This window comes from Trachypithecus francoisi, unplaced genomic scaffold, assembly GCF_009764315.1.
Source record: "Trachypithecus francoisi isolate TF-2019V2 unplaced genomic scaffold, Tfra_2.0 Contig01558, whole genome shotgun sequence".
NCBI lineage: Eukaryota > Metazoa > Chordata > Mammalia > Primates > Cercopithecidae > Trachypithecus > Trachypithecus francoisi.
In genome coordinates this window covers 1,726,396-1,742,088 of record NW_022681440.1, presented here as the reverse complement: position 1 = coordinate 1,742,088, position 15,693 = coordinate 1,726,396, and the positions used below count along the sequence as shown (strand labels likewise).

At 39.3% G+C, this 15,693-nt stretch overlaps 1 pseudogene; it reads right to left on the bottom strand.

Moving 5' to 3' along the window:
* Positions 1-476: 476 nt before the first annotated feature.
* Positions 477-1,171, bottom strand: LOC117063654 (annotated as a pseudogene).
* Positions 1,172-15,693: the final 14,522 nt, after the last annotated feature.

The window sequence follows — 15,693 nt, the reverse complement described above, 5'->3', positions numbered from 1 at the left end:
TACTGGCTTGGGTGTTTCTAGTACACTAAACTTTCACACAATTACCTAGTTCTCGATTACCTAGGTCTCGAGACCTAGTTCTCTGATATTGTATCACTTAGCTAGATGCTTATAATATGATTCACATTCGGACAATCTACTGGCTCATGAATGATAATCTTAAATTACTATTTTCCCCCAACAATCAACAGAAAAAGTTGATTCCTTTACTTCCCCCTCAGATCTAAACTTGAATGATTTCACTTAAAAGTTACTCAGTTGAGAACACTTAATACCAAGTACTACTACGATTTAAAGTTACGCTGATATTACCATTACATGACAGTGTACACAATCCATAAATCACTGAGATGAAATCTAACTGTATTTTTACATTAACTAGCAGTTCTACACAAATAGATTAATTCCCTAGTGAATTTCAGACCAATTGACAACTATCTGTAACTATAAAAAACTTTAAACATTAGGACTTTATCTTATACCTGTATTTTAAGTAAGGTTTTAAGTTGAAATGTCATTATTTCTTTATCAGAAGGATTAAAAGAAATAGGAACTCAGCAGCTTGGTGGTTTGGGAACAACACTTGGTGATGGTAGGTCAGTAAATGTGGCTCCAGCATAGATCTGATTAGCTAGAAATTTGAAAAGTAAGACCTGATAAGCCAGAGTTCCAATCTTGATTATTTGAAAAATTTTGTTCTTCTTTGCATGGCATGCTATGCAGCTGCCCACAAGCTATAACGATGTCCTTTTCGTTTGTTTTTTTTTTTTTTTGGAGGTGGAATCTTGCTCTGTTGCCCAGACTGGAATGCAGTGGCACAATCTCGGCTCACTGCAATCTCCACCACCCGAGTTCAAGCGATTCTCCTACCTCAGCTTCCTGAGTAGCTGGGATTACAGGCGCCCATCAAAATAACCGGCTAATTTTGCATTTTTAGTTGAGACTGGGTTTTACCACGTTGGCCAGGCTGGTCTCGAACTCCTGACTTCAAGTGATTCACCCGCTTCAGCCTCCCAAAGTGCTGGGATTACATGCGTGAGCCACTCCGCTCAGCTTCTTTTTTTTTTTAAGTAAATGATTTTCACCTGGGAATTCTAGTCCTCGGTCTTCAATTGCGCAGTTGTTGGCTCTTACTGACATTTCTAGATTAGGGGGCTACAATGCCATGCATCTTCAGCTTCTTTTTCACCAGTCAGTCTGCTTTTCAGATTGCAGGATTTCCACTCTCTGTCCTCATCCTTGCTGCCAAGCCCAGGATAATAGGTGTTGCTTTCTGATGGACTCCTTTCTTTGTTTCAATACACAAAGTTTTCATGGGTGGATCTGCTCAGTTCAGCCTACGAGCTGAGGCCAACATCTGAGCCTTCTCAGCACGCAAGTTTGAGAGAAGTCCTAGTGACTTCCAGCTTGGAACTATGGCGGCAGCAGCTCCCTCTGGACGTCAAAGACATCAAAGTTTCCTTGTGTTTCCAGGTGGAGAGGAGGCATGGGTCAAACAAAATCCAGGAGTGCCAATGAGCAGCTGATGACCACCCCAGCGTCTGCAACCCCACCTCCTCCTTCTGCCTATACCTGCCAGGGCTCCACTTAAGCAAGGATTTTCTTCTGCCTCTGCCACCCCCGAGACAGCAAGAACTACCCCTCCTCTTCCTTCTCCTCCTCCACCCACTCAGCGTGAAGATGACAAGGATGAAGACCTTGATAATGATCCACTACCACTTAATGAATAGGAAACATATTTTCTCTTCCTTATGATTTTCTTAAAAAGCTTTTCTCTAGCTTACTTCGTTTTACAAATACAGTATGTAACACATAACTTACAAAATATGTCTTATGTTATAAGTAAGGCCTCTGGTCAACAGTAGGTTATTAGTACTTAAGTTTTCAGGGAGTCATAAAGTTATAGGCAGGTTTTCAACATTTGATTGCATAGGATCTGACATTCCTAACCCCTGCATTGTTTAAGGGTTCCTGTGTATCTATTGAACTATCTGGATTTCTTTCTTCATATAATTTCCTGCTCTCCTAATGTCTAAAGATTAAGACTGTCTTAGTCTATCTGAGCTGCTGTAACAAAATGCTCTAGACTTGTTAATTGATAAACAGAAATTTACTGCTGACAGTTCTGAATGCTGGGAATCCTAATATCAAGGTATCAGCAAATTCAGTGTCTAGTGAGGGCTTGCTCTGTTCTTCAAAGAAGGCAACTTCTGGCTGCATCCTCAGATAGCAGAAGGGTCAACAGACCTTGCCCCATCCTCCTTTATAAAGGTACTAATTCCATTTGTGAAGGTGGAGCTCCCATGACCTAATCAATTCCTGCCTCTTGATACTGTAACATTGGATATTAGGTTTCAACATATGAATTTAGGGGGAACACTAACATTCAGACCATAGCAAAGACCAAACATAGATATAATTACAAAGACAAATTGGTCTCAGTAGAAACAACTAATTCTGTAGCTGTTATTCTAGGACCCAGGTGTACACTTTGAATGTTAACACACTGTATGGTAGAGAACTATCAATGTTTGACTTTCAATGGGTTAGGAAGCTGCACAGCATAAACCTGAGGGAATGAAGGTGAACTTCAGCACACAGATCATGGCTGAAGCATTGGCTTTATCAAACACTAGCCCTTGTTGTGTTAATAATTATATGTGTGGGCCGGGTGCGGTGGCTCAAGCCTGTAATCCCAGCACTTTGGGAGGCCGAGACGGGTGGATCACGAGGTCAGCAGATCGAGACCATCCTGGTTAACATGGTGAAACTCCGTCTCTACTAAAAAATACAAAAACTAGCTGGGCGAGGTGGTGGGCGCCTGTAGTACCAGCTACTCAGGAGGCTGAGGCAGGAGAATGGTGTAAACCCGGGAGGCGGAGCTTGCAGTGAGCTGAGATCTGGCCACTGCACTCCAGCCTGGGCAACAGAGTGAGACTCCGTCTCAAAAAAATAAATAAATAAAATAATAATAATAATAATATATGTGATCAATTACCTATACCAATAATCCCCTTTAGTGCAGGAGAAAATCAAAAATTTCAATATTTTATTCCAATCACATACAAATCAGGTTGTTTTTGAATAATAACATTTTTGAATACGAAGGGACAAAAAATAACCCTTTAATTACCATGTTTACATCTCCTTTCTTAGTTCCCCACAGAAAGTAAACATGCTTAAGAGCATCTTGGCAATTACAGCCTGCTTTTCTGACTCTAATTATGAGTGAATCAATCAGTATGGCTCTTTTCACTGTGCTATCCCAGTGCTTTAAGCCAGTTTAAAATGTGAATGTTTCCCTTAGGTCTGGGTTTATATTTTCCTCATAGAGTTATCCTAAATGAGGATAATGAGTAAATAAAAAAATGCACCATTTTCTTATATTTTACCTGGCAGTGACGTTCTCTTGACATTTTTAATGAGTGTCCTTTTATTTACACCCATCACCAATTTCATCTTTGCAGGTAGATAACAGTTACACCTGTCTCCCCCAATGACTTTTGGACATATGCTTCAGTGCCCACAAGGAGACAGAAACTTTCGTTTTTTTCTCTGAAAGTTGAAATTTGAAAAATTCAACACTTCTGTGTATGATGGTGTCTGCTGTGTCCCAGGGGAGTTATTGATGACCTTGTACCAAGGGAGTACCAATCTTTTCCCTGGGATTTAACATGAAGTGTTTGCCTGCTCTTGATTTTCCCATTGAGCAACTAACTTCTCCATGATGTTTAAGATCCTATGTTGCCATCTCTACTCTCCTACCAAAAAATAAGCCAAGGTTAACAAAACTCCCCTGGACTCTGAGTTTTAAATTGTTTATTATTATTGGAGGTCAGCTCCACTGGTGAGTTACAACTTTTATCCTTCTAATTCTTCTAATTCCAGTTGTGTCCCAAATTTACTGATAATCAACGTTGCTGTACTATTTTTTTTTTTTTTTTTTTTGAGACGGAGTTTCGCTCTTGTTGCCCAGGCTAGAGTGCAATGGTGCAATCTCGGCTCACTGCAACCTCTGCCTCCCGAGTTCAAGTGATTCTCCTGCCTCAGCCTCCCAAATAGCTGGGATTACAGGCATGTGCCACCATGCCCGGCTAATTTTGTATTTTTAGTAGAGAAGGGGTTTCTCCATTTTGTTCAGGCTGGTCTCGAACTCTCGACCTCAGGTGATCTGCCCATCTCGGCCTCCCAAAGTGCTGGGATTACAGGTGTAAACCACAGCGCCCAGCCTGCTATACTCTGTAAAGACTAATCTATAATTATGAAATCATCATCTCGAATTGCAAAGGGTTGATATTATGATAAGGGCACAATAAATTTCATATTTGGCCAAACGAATAAATTTGCTTATTGAAAATAACCTCTCCAGAAAGTAATTTTTCCCATTATACATATTGAGTCTACAGGTATTTTGGGATATATTTTTGCATTACTACCAATCAGCTACAAGAAGTAATAGCACTTCTACAGTCATATTATTTGGTTAATATTTAATATTTTAGTTTTTCCCTTTCTTTCTCCTTTTCAAGGATCTACCATATTAATTCTCTAAGAAATATAAAGAGAAACAAACATCTGACTCCTTTCTCCTAAATGGTGACGAGACGCTTTAGACATGAGGAGTACATGTCCCAGGTCATTTAAGTAAGTTTTTTGAGCTGGAACGTAATTCTAAGCACAACCAGGTCATTTAAGTACGTTTTTTGAGCTGGAACGTAATTCTAAGCACAACACAATGCCGTCTTTGTTACTATGCTGCTGTTACAGTATCCAGAACTGGCGTTACACAGATCACGTTTCCTTGATTCATTTCAGTGTGTTTGTGCATTGAAAACTGAGAGAAATGTTGGCAAAGGCATCACGAGCCAATTCACACACAGTGCTTCTGCCTGAGGAAGTAGTCCCCATTTCACTTTAGGCAAATGGTACTTGATCAAATCTTATGAAAGCACCAGAGACATAGTGGCACCCATTAGGGCAAATGAAAGGGCATCAGATTGCTTCTGTACACCTTGCTTTTAAGTTGACAGTTGATACCATCGTGTTCTTAAGAACTCCAGACACTTATCCTAACCCTGTCTTCCAATACATTTTCGTTGACTAAAAATACAAATAAACACAAGCGTTAAGATGTTTGACATTTTGACCTCTATGTCCTCTCTCACTACAGGAAGCAAGACTTACTTCAAAAGCACTACCTAGATTGCTCCCCCATTCTACACAGAGCAAGCTTCTTTAATCTTTCTTGGATTCAGAATCAATTTAAAGGGTATCCTCAAATTTGCAGTAATTTGATAGGGTTTTTGTGAATCCCTTGTAAGCAACAAATAAGTCAATAAAACTTTCACTCAGTAACTGCTAGTATGACCAAAGTCATAAAGTAATGATGTTGAAGATTTATGTTGAGGTGATGGAAAGGTGAGGCCCCAACAAGTCAGCATTTTGCACGGTAGGCATAATGCATGAAAAACAAGTCTGTAAGACAAATATTTCAGTCTGTTCTATATTATCCTAAAAAGCATCACATTGCAGGAGTCTACATATGACAATTATGTCTTACAAGCAAAGTTCATGTTTTTAGAACTTTTATTATACTAAAAAGTATCATGTTGTTGAAGTCTAAATGTGACAATTATGTCTCACAAGTAAAGTGCATGTTTTTTAAAATTTTTAAACATTTTTACATGAAATCTGGATGCCTTAGTGCCTAGCATTTTATAAAATAACTAATAATTTAGACTTTTTCTATTTATTTTGAAACATTTTCAGTAATTTTCCAAACATGTACACACACACACACACACACACACACTTTGTTCTCTGCTTCTTTCTATGTTAATGCAACTTTTTACTTATCACACTTTGAGGTTTTCTACAAGTAAGGATGCTTAATGTTGAAAGTTCAGAAGTTTGCACAAGCAAGACCTGTATGTCTCCTGGGAAAATTTCACTGTAACATTTAAGAAGGAGATTGCCATGAAACGCAGCTGTCTTCCTTGAGCGATGTCTGCAGTAGCCACATCAATGGTGGGCTACTCTGCTTGGGTCTATCCAGGTGCACAAGGGGCCACAGAAAAAAGATGATAAAATGTCTCTTTTATAGGACACAAGTCTTATGGGAGAAAAACATGGAGAGAAAAGAAATATGACATTTCTAAACCAACTTGGAATTATGTAACTTTTAAAAAGATAACACATCTGCAAGATTTGCCTTTTTCTTTTCTTTTTTTGGGGGGGAGACAGAGTCTCACTCTTGTCATCCAGGCTGGAGTGCAGTGGTGCGATCTGGGATCACTGCAACCTCTGCTTCCTTGGTTCAGGCAATTCTCGTGCCTCAGCCCCCCAGCTAGCTGGGATTACAGGTGCCCACCACCATGCCCAGATTTTTTTTTTTTTTTTTTGTATTTTTAGTAGAGATGGGATTTTACCATGTTAGCCAGGCTGGTCTTGAATTCCTGACCTCAAGTGATCCACCCACCTCAGACTCCCAAAGTGCTGGGATTACAGGCGTGGGCCACCATGCCCGGCCAAGATTTGCCTTTTTCTACATCATTTTGAATTTACATTGCAGTAACTTTCATATATCAGGACATGGCTACTGTTCAGATAAAACTAATCTTTTACGTCTGGAAAAAAATCCAGTACATCTGATAGAAAAAGTCTGGAGAAAATAAATACCAAGCAGAGGTTGGTACAATGCAAAATGTAAGAAACAAGAAGGCAATGTAAGAAAGGGAAGAATATGGCTCTATAAAGCTATTTTTCAGGCACACAACTGAAATTTGTAGACTTGCAAAATTAAAAGTAAAAAAATGTTTATTGTAAAATGTAGGCTACAAACAGTACATGAAATGCGTAGGCATCATATGCAGCCTGGTTTTCTAATTGAACTGGTTTCGTTGATTTCAATGCTGAAAAGAAACTTAGCACCTTGTAACCTTGCTTTAAAATTGCTTTTGCCATTTTCACCATTATTTAGTATCTTTTATTTATCATAAACATTTCTTATAATGTTCCAAATTTGAAAAATGTAAAGTAGGATAATATAATTCTGGGAAGCATGAGAAATAACGTTGATTTCAAAATACTACTATAGCCTTTTCTCATGTTGTACCTTCCTTCAACTAGTGAGTGGGAAAATATTTTACTGCCTATAGCGGTTACCTCAAAAGAACTATCATAACTTTGATAATTGAATACTCTCCTCTGAAGAATCTATAGTTTTCAAGAAAGGGAAATATCACTATTTTACAGAAAATGAGGACACTTTGGAAACATCTTCAGGTATCTCAAAGAATCAAAGAAAAAGACCTGTTCATCTAATCCTTAGAAAGAACAGGGCCTGGGGTCTCTGCAAGGAATTTAGCAGCAGAAATCCATAGACTTCTATTCTAGGGCTCTATCATTAAACTGGTTTCATAAACTCTTTAGCAAAAGGACATCTGTGGTATTAGTCAGGCAAGCATTAGGATTAAAGAATCAATTGTGGTCAGGCTCATCTAATAGAGACCTAATGCAGCATCTTATCTTGGACTTGAGATGTCAGTTCTCAGAGAATGGGAAATGGGCTGGACAATGGCCCAAACTATAATGCATGAACAGACACTTCATACCACATAGCCTGAGCAGAAAATCAAGTGTCTATGATTCCACCTCTGCCTCTTTCTCCTTTGGAAAAGCATGTTCTTTTTAATGAGTCAAAATCCGTTCCCAACTTCAGTAAGATAATTACCTGAAATATCATGTGTAGAACTGAAGTAGAGAGGTCATGGATCAGAAATGTATTACCTCTAAACTCAACTAATTTTATGCAGTGCACTTCAACTAAAAAGAAGAAAGGGAAGTCGTTTTCTTATTGTGGTTTTAAATACATATTTTTAAATAAGAAATGTGAAATAGAGTGCATTCATAAATTAGGGAAGGAGAATGCCAGTCATTTCTGAATAGCGGTAATCAAGCCCTTTAGCTTTTCAGAATGGTATAATTTAAATCTACAGGTTGACTCAAGAATTACTCCAGTCTCAAGATCTCAGAGGTTATTCAATATATGGCTTGCAGATAGTCAAAATAAGGCAATAGCTTTTAAATATGTTTGCTTACTTTAATAAGAATGCATCTACCATGTTACCACTGTGGAATAAGTTTAATCTAGACAGAATTTCACAACTATGCTAAAGTTTGTGTCAAGTACTTACAATCAAACCAACTTACTTATAAATCATCAATGACTTCCAATATAGGCTAACAGAATTAGTTCAACATTTATCAATCGTTCAGAGAAAATAAAAATACTGCATACATTTAAAAAGTGTTGTTTATTTCTTTTGAAGCAAGACTTTATGTATTTCTATTTAAAGGTGATAGGGAAATTTTTTTCTGATATGACAAAAGCAAAAAACATTCTGTAAGTATAAAATAGCTCAACGATAAAACATAATAATTGAGTTATTTATAAATTTTATTTTAAAAGTGTAACTTTCTGTATATGTTATTTTAAATGCATTCATATTTGGGTTGGGAGAGGAGTGTATTGCAACTTTGTGTTCCATACATTTTTCTGAAAGAGGTCTGAAACGATTCTCCAACAGTCATTCTGCCCAAGAAAAAAAATACTGAAAACATCCAGTAGAAATCTAGGAAAAAGTGGATTTGATAGAAATCAGAAATACCACTCTCACATAACGTCTACAGTATGCCACGTCCTACAATAGCTAAAAATATTTCAAGTTTGCTCCAGAACTAATTTCACTGTAAAGCTTTAAAAAATGGACGTTTTATCACCATTTCTACATTTGTCACACGTATTAACTCTCAGTTGAACACTCTGCATGATCGAATTTGTGGACTAGCCACTGGTCATTTGGTCACTAAGCAAATCAAATTTGTAAGAAAGAAATCCACTGTTCAAAATGCCAAGTTATTCTCTGAAGGAAACATGCTCTGCATAGCAGAACATGTGCAAATTATTTATTGGCAAGGTAACATTTTACTTCAAAATGAGTTGTCTAGTTAAGCCACCAACCAAACCAAGGTAAAATTTTTTCTTCAACAGTTTAGGGTTTCTTTTTTCACCCCAGTATTCCTGATTAAAGGAATCAGACCATGAGTCATTGTTTCCCACAAAGTCTCTGGCTGCCAAACATATGTGGACCTAGTAGGTAAGATTTTAACGTGCCATCAACTATTTAATTTTTGTAATCTTTATGCAATTTTCATTGCAAAACCTGTCACTCATATTGGTATAAATTTCTGATCTTCACCATAGAAAGACAGATACACCTGGGTTGATGAATGGGGTGACTGGTTGAAACATCTCCCACTTATGGTAGAAGACCCCTACTCCTACTGGCTTTGGAAGCTCACAGAATTTTGCTACGATGACATTTTTATTAAAAAATATCTTTATAACCCAATTAGTTTTTCTCACTCTGATTCACAATTAATCTCCTTAGAGATAATATATTGTGATATATAAGCCAAGGGTCAGGAAGTGGACCCTTGAATCTTACAGAATAGAAATCTAAGGGAAAATGTTTCTTTATGGAATCCTCATTGGATCCAGAGATCAAAAAAGGAATGAAAACAAACAAACAAATCTGTAGCATCTGGAGAAAGAAGGGGTGAGATTCATTCATTCCGCTGTGACTCCTGCACTCCTGGTTCCATGGTAAAATGAATCCATTCTTTGAATTTGGGAATTAGTTCTCTCCAGAATGAAAAATTTCTTTCCCTTTGGTCCATATATACTTTACACAACTCATGAGGTTTCTTACATGTTGAGAAAATGATTCAGATTTTGGTACTTCCTTTTTTGATCATGCATCTTCTGCTACCAGTAATCAGGGCTAAGCGCATGGTTGGCACTAAATGTTGTTAAACAGTGATTCTGAGTGTAAAAAAAAAATGTTGGTATGTTTGTTAAAGAAATAATTGTTTTCAGAAATTAAAAAAATTCATGTGCATATTCATTGATATGCTAAAACATTATCTGTGGATAATGCATGTTGGACTGTACTAAAACAATGCACTAAGAAATCGAAGGAGCAGGTTATGTCAACTGAAAGCTTGTCCTAAGGTGAACGCTTTCATCATCTCTTTACCTTTACCTGAAATACCTGGTTTTCATAGCTCTGTTTCTCTGCCTAGTAAACTCCCAGTCAATACTCAAAATGTACTAAAATACCCACTTGATTGAAAAGCTTTGATTCATTTCTCCAAACAAAATTGAACACTCTCTTCTCTGTTTTTTACAGTGCATTGATATTCTTCTAGTATGGTAGTCATGCACCACTGAAATGACCTATGTGTCACAACCAGAACTTCCAGAGAGCAGAGTCCCATCTCTCACTGTCCTCTTACAGCTGCAGTTGTGGGGGCCATAGCCGCAACATTGCTAATGTCTACGACGACCAACCATATAAATCCAGTCTTTCTGTGTATCAGGAAGTGTGCTAGGTGTCTGCCCAAGCAGAGTCCTCTTGATTATTGACTTCTGTGGGGCTACTCACTATTTTCTTCTTTAACACAAAAAGGAGAAAATGGAACATTAGAAATCAGAGTTAGGCATCAATCCATCTCTTGTTTGAACAGAAACTCTTAACCACAATACGCTACTGTCTTTTAGGCTCTTCATGAATAGGTGTTGAATGAATGATGATAGAAGTAACTTGCTCATATTCATTGATTTGATGCAAACTACGGTGTCCTACTTAAAAATCATTCCTCTATCAATTTTCCCTTCTTTCCCAACCTCCATTCCTAGTTCAGGCAATCCTAATTGTACTTTTTTCAACATTTCCAGAGTACTTTTTTCAAATGATGGTATAAAACTTAGCACATGGTTATTATTGTAATTGTCCTAGACTGTGAGAATCTTGAAGGCTGGGAGGGTTTTTCTTCTCAGGATCACCAGTGTACTAATAAATATTTGCTGAAATAATTGGAAAAATTAAGTACTTTATTCAATCATTAAAGTGCATGGAAGTACAGTTTTAGTTGGCCTTGTTGATCTTGCTTATCTTCTGAACCAGTGGCTGTTTATAAAAGCTCTAGGGAGCTTTTATAAATTCAAGTTCCCAGGCCCCATTGATGAAATTCTGATCCCAGGAGTGAGGCCCTCCTAAAATACTTCTCTTGAAACTTCAGTGCAAAATCAGGTTTAGTGACTGCTTTTTTTTTTTTTTTTTTTGAGACGGAGTCTCGCTCTGTCGCCCAGGCTGGAGTGTAATGGCAGGATCTCGGCTCACTGCAAGCTCCGCCTCCCGGCTTTACGCCATTCTCTTGCCTCAGCCTCCCGAGTAGCTGGGACTACAGGCGCCTGCCACCTTGCCCGGCTAATTTTTTGTATTTTTTTTTTTTTAGTAGAGACGGCATTTCACCATGTTAGCCAGGATGGTCTCGATCTCCTGACCTCGTGATCCGCCTGTCTCGGCCTCCCAAAATGCTGGGATTACAGGCTTGAGCCACCGCGCCCAGCCGTGACTGCTCTTTCTTTCTATTGCCTTTAGAGCTTTCCTTCCTCATTCACTTTAACCACAAAAGCGAGTAAGTAGAAGACTCCTGAGAAAATTAGCCCTGCTCATACAGAAACTCAAGTGTTTTCTCTCTCATATGCTGCAATTTTCCAGTGATGTGTTGAATATTGGTACCAGAGCTCTGTGCAGCAGCAGGTGCATATGGACATTTAATGAGCATTTAATAATAAGCTGAGGATGATTTCGTGTACTGGTTAGGCAATATAATAACAGCTCAAAGTTTGGAGACGTGAACTTCAACAATGGCTTCATTATCTGAATAACTTTAATAATCTGTAGGGACTTGCCACAATATTTAGAAAAAAGCAGCAGTTGTGTTGTTTGGTTTCATTTTCTGATGAGGTCCATTTTCTCCACGTACTTATTGAATTTGTTTACTCTTGCCCCATAACAAATTACTGCAAGCTTGGCCCCCCAAAACAACACAATTTATTTTCCCGCAGTGTCTGTAGGTCAGGAGCCTGAGTACAAACTCCCGGGACCCTCTACTGGGGTCCTACTGGCAGTGATCAAACTGTCAGGCTGTGCTGCTCACCTGGGGCCCAGGTTCCCTTCTCCCAACCCATTCAAGTTGTTGGGACAACTCTTTTGATGGTGCAGCTGGGGCACCTGTTGACTCACCAGCTGTCCACTACAGTTCACTTCCAGCTGTCTGAGGCCACCCACAGAAGCTCCCTGTGCCTCCAACAAGCTGTTCACACCACACGATGATTTGCTTCCTCCCAGGCTGGTGGGAGCACATGGTGCCGACTCTCATCCCCCACCCGGTCTGCCGTGTATTTAATGTAACGTCTTCACCATTGCACATGCAAAGTAGCAGAATCAAGGGAGCCAATATTCAGATAGTTCATATGCAGAGGCTCTGCCCACACTCAAGGGGAGAAAATACTCAGGACTTGCCCAGACAGTGTCAGAAATCATAGGAGCCACCACAGAACTTTGCCAACTACACTTGCACAGGGAGCAAAGCACACTGGATCTCTCAGTCCTGCTCCTCTTAGATGGTCACTCAAATTTCATCTTCCCAAATGTCCCTCCCTTCATAATGTTACGAGTAAAAAATATTTGATTTCCTCAATGCCTTAGCTGTTGTTTTTATTTAGAAATTCTAACTACAGGTTTTCTAGGAGATTTGGAGATTTCATGTTCTGTATTAGAGGCGGACAATCTTGGGGCCAATCTAGAGCCAGTTTTTATTTGAAAGACAAGAGAATAAAAAGAAAGCAGCTTTTTAAAGTTTTCCTGTAAGCTTGTTTACCAACAAAGAAGGGATTATTCTTCATGGTAATAATTATAACATCCATCAAGGATTTTGATTTCTTTTACCTGCAAAGAATGCACGTAATATTAACAGTTTAGGCTGGGCGCAGTGGCTCAAGCCTGTAATCCCAGCACTTTGGGAGACCGAGACTGGCGGATCACGAGGTCAGGAGATCGAGACCATCCTGGCTAACACGGTGAAACCCTGTCTCTACTAAAAAATACAAAAAATTAGCCGGGCGAGGTGGCGGGTGCCTGTAGTCCCAGCTACTCGGGAGGCTGAGGCAGGAGAATGGCATGAACCCGGGAGGCAGAGCTTGCAGTGAGCTGAGATCTGGCCACTGCACTCCAGCCTGGGTGACAGAGCGAGACTCCATCTCAAAAAAAAAAAAAAAAAAAAAACAGTTTATATGATGATTCACCATTTTTATTACACTTTACCAACATCTAAAGACTTGCTCACCTTCAGCTTTGGCTCTCTGCTGTCTTTCAACAATGTGCTGAGCTATCATCCTTCTGTCTTCTGAAATGCTGCTGAATTTTCATACTAAAGTTAGAATAGCTGTGTGGCCTAGGGTAAACTGTATGGCCTGATGTTTAAGCTACGTGGTCTAGTGGTTGAACTGTGTGGCCTAGAGGTTCAGCTGTGTGGCCTACTGGTTAAACTTGTTGCCTAGTGGTTAAGATGTGTGGTCTAGCAGTTAAATGCACGGGCACTGGGGACCACTGTCACAGATGGGAATCCCAGTGATGACACTTAATCTTGAGCAAGTTCCTAGATCTCTCTGTGATTTATGTGTGTAACATAATAGAACTTCTGACATGGTGGCTCATACCTGTAATCCCAGCACTTTGGGAGGCCGAGACAGGTGGATCATCTGAGGTCGGGAGTTTAAGACCAGGCTGGTCAACATGGTAAAACCTCATCTCTATTGAAAATACTAAAATTAGGCAGGCATGGTGGTGTGCACCTGTAATCCCAACTACTCAGGAGGCTGAGGCAGAAGAACCACTTGAACTCGGGAGGTGGAGGTTGCAGTGAGCCGAGGTCACACCACAGCACTCCAGCATGGGTAACAGAGCATGACTCCATCTCAAAATAATAATAATAATAATAAAACTTCTCTTTTTTGGATATCATGAAAGCTTAATGAATCAATACCTGCAAAGTATTCGGGTCAGCGACTACCACGTTATATCCGTGATGTGTTTACAGTGATTTTTGAGCTCACATGTGTGTCCTTTTCACTTCTGTCTCAGCATCTTCTGGCTCACTGCTAACCTGGCCAAGCCTTATAGCCTCCTTTATTCAGAAAAGACTTTAACATTTTTGAATACAAGAATTCTCCTCTAGAAGCCAGCCTCATTTTGCCCTATACTCATACAATTTTGAGAACAGTGAATTAACTCTTTATTATCATTTATTAATTTATTTTTTACATGGAGTCTCACACTATTGCCTGAGCTGGAGTGCACTGGTGCAATCTCGGCTCACTGCAGCTTCCACCTCCTGGGTTCAAGCAGTTCTCCTGCCTCAGCCTCCCAAGTAGCTGGGATCACAGGTGCCCACCACCACACCTGGCTAATTTTTTGTATTTTTAGTAGAAACAGGGTTTCACTATGTTGGCCAGGCTGGTCTTGAACTCCTGAACTCGTGATCCGCCCACGACGGCCTCCCAAAGTGCTGGGATTACAGATGTGAGCCACTGTGCCGGGCCTATTATTATTTATTATCAGCTCTACATTTTAGAATTTTTGTATTTATTCCTTGGAAATCAGTTTCATTTCACTCTCTACCCAGTCCTCCAGCTCTGAACTCAAATTTATCTCTTCTTTGTATCATCCCATCTAACAATCCAAATTTTGTGTCTCAAAGAAGACGTTTCTAATGTTTAATTTTTTATTTTTTTGAAACAGGGTCTTGCTCTGTGACCCATGCTGGAGTGCAGTGGCATGATCACAGCTCACGGCAGCCTTGACCTCCTGGCTCAAGCTATCTTCCCTCTTCAGCCTGCCGAGTAGCTGGGACTACAAGTGTGTGCCACCACGCCTGGCTAATTTGCTTTTTAAACTTTCGGTAGAGAAAGGATCTTGCTATGTTGACCAGGCTGGAGTACATTTTATGATTTAGAAAAAGCAATAATAAAACTCTAGGCAACGTATAATAGAAGAGAAAAGGGAGAAAAAGCCTCTTTCCAATGATACTGCTTGCTTGCCTTTATTATGCATGCCTAACCACCACACTTACATATTTATTTTTTATGGAAATGTAATCATATGATTTGAGCTTTCATGAAGGTTGTTTTTTAGGTTAATTTTATGTTAGTGGACTTCTATGTCAAATATAAATCTGTACCGTCGTTGTTGTTGAATAGTATTTTACTGTACAGATCTAGTACAATTTAACAATCTATTTTTATTGGGCTGCTTTCAGTTTCTAACAGTTCACACAAATGCACATACATACACACACAAGTTCGTATTGCTGAAGCATAAGTACATGCATTATACATGCCGTATCTTAGCTTCCTCTACCTCTTAGATTTCCTGAAAATTAATACTAAGAAGGGAGATTCCTGTCAATCTACATCATTAAAGTGTTCTGTATGCTGTCACATTTTAACTGAAATATATCCATTCATGTTCCCATGGCAGTATTTCTGAGAGGCTGGTGCCATCTCTCCAAAGCCGACATTGGATATTGCCATTTAAACATATTTGAATTAAGTGGTGAGATACTTTCTTCCCAAACAGGCCTTGTGCTTTATCACCTCCCTCTCACTCAGCTACACTTACTAAAACCTGACAGGTTGCTAAAGAGCGTCACAGCTCTTGACACAGAAGGAAGTGAGAGACTGGAGGCACTTCGTCTTTTACAAGCTCTGCATCTACTTTAGAT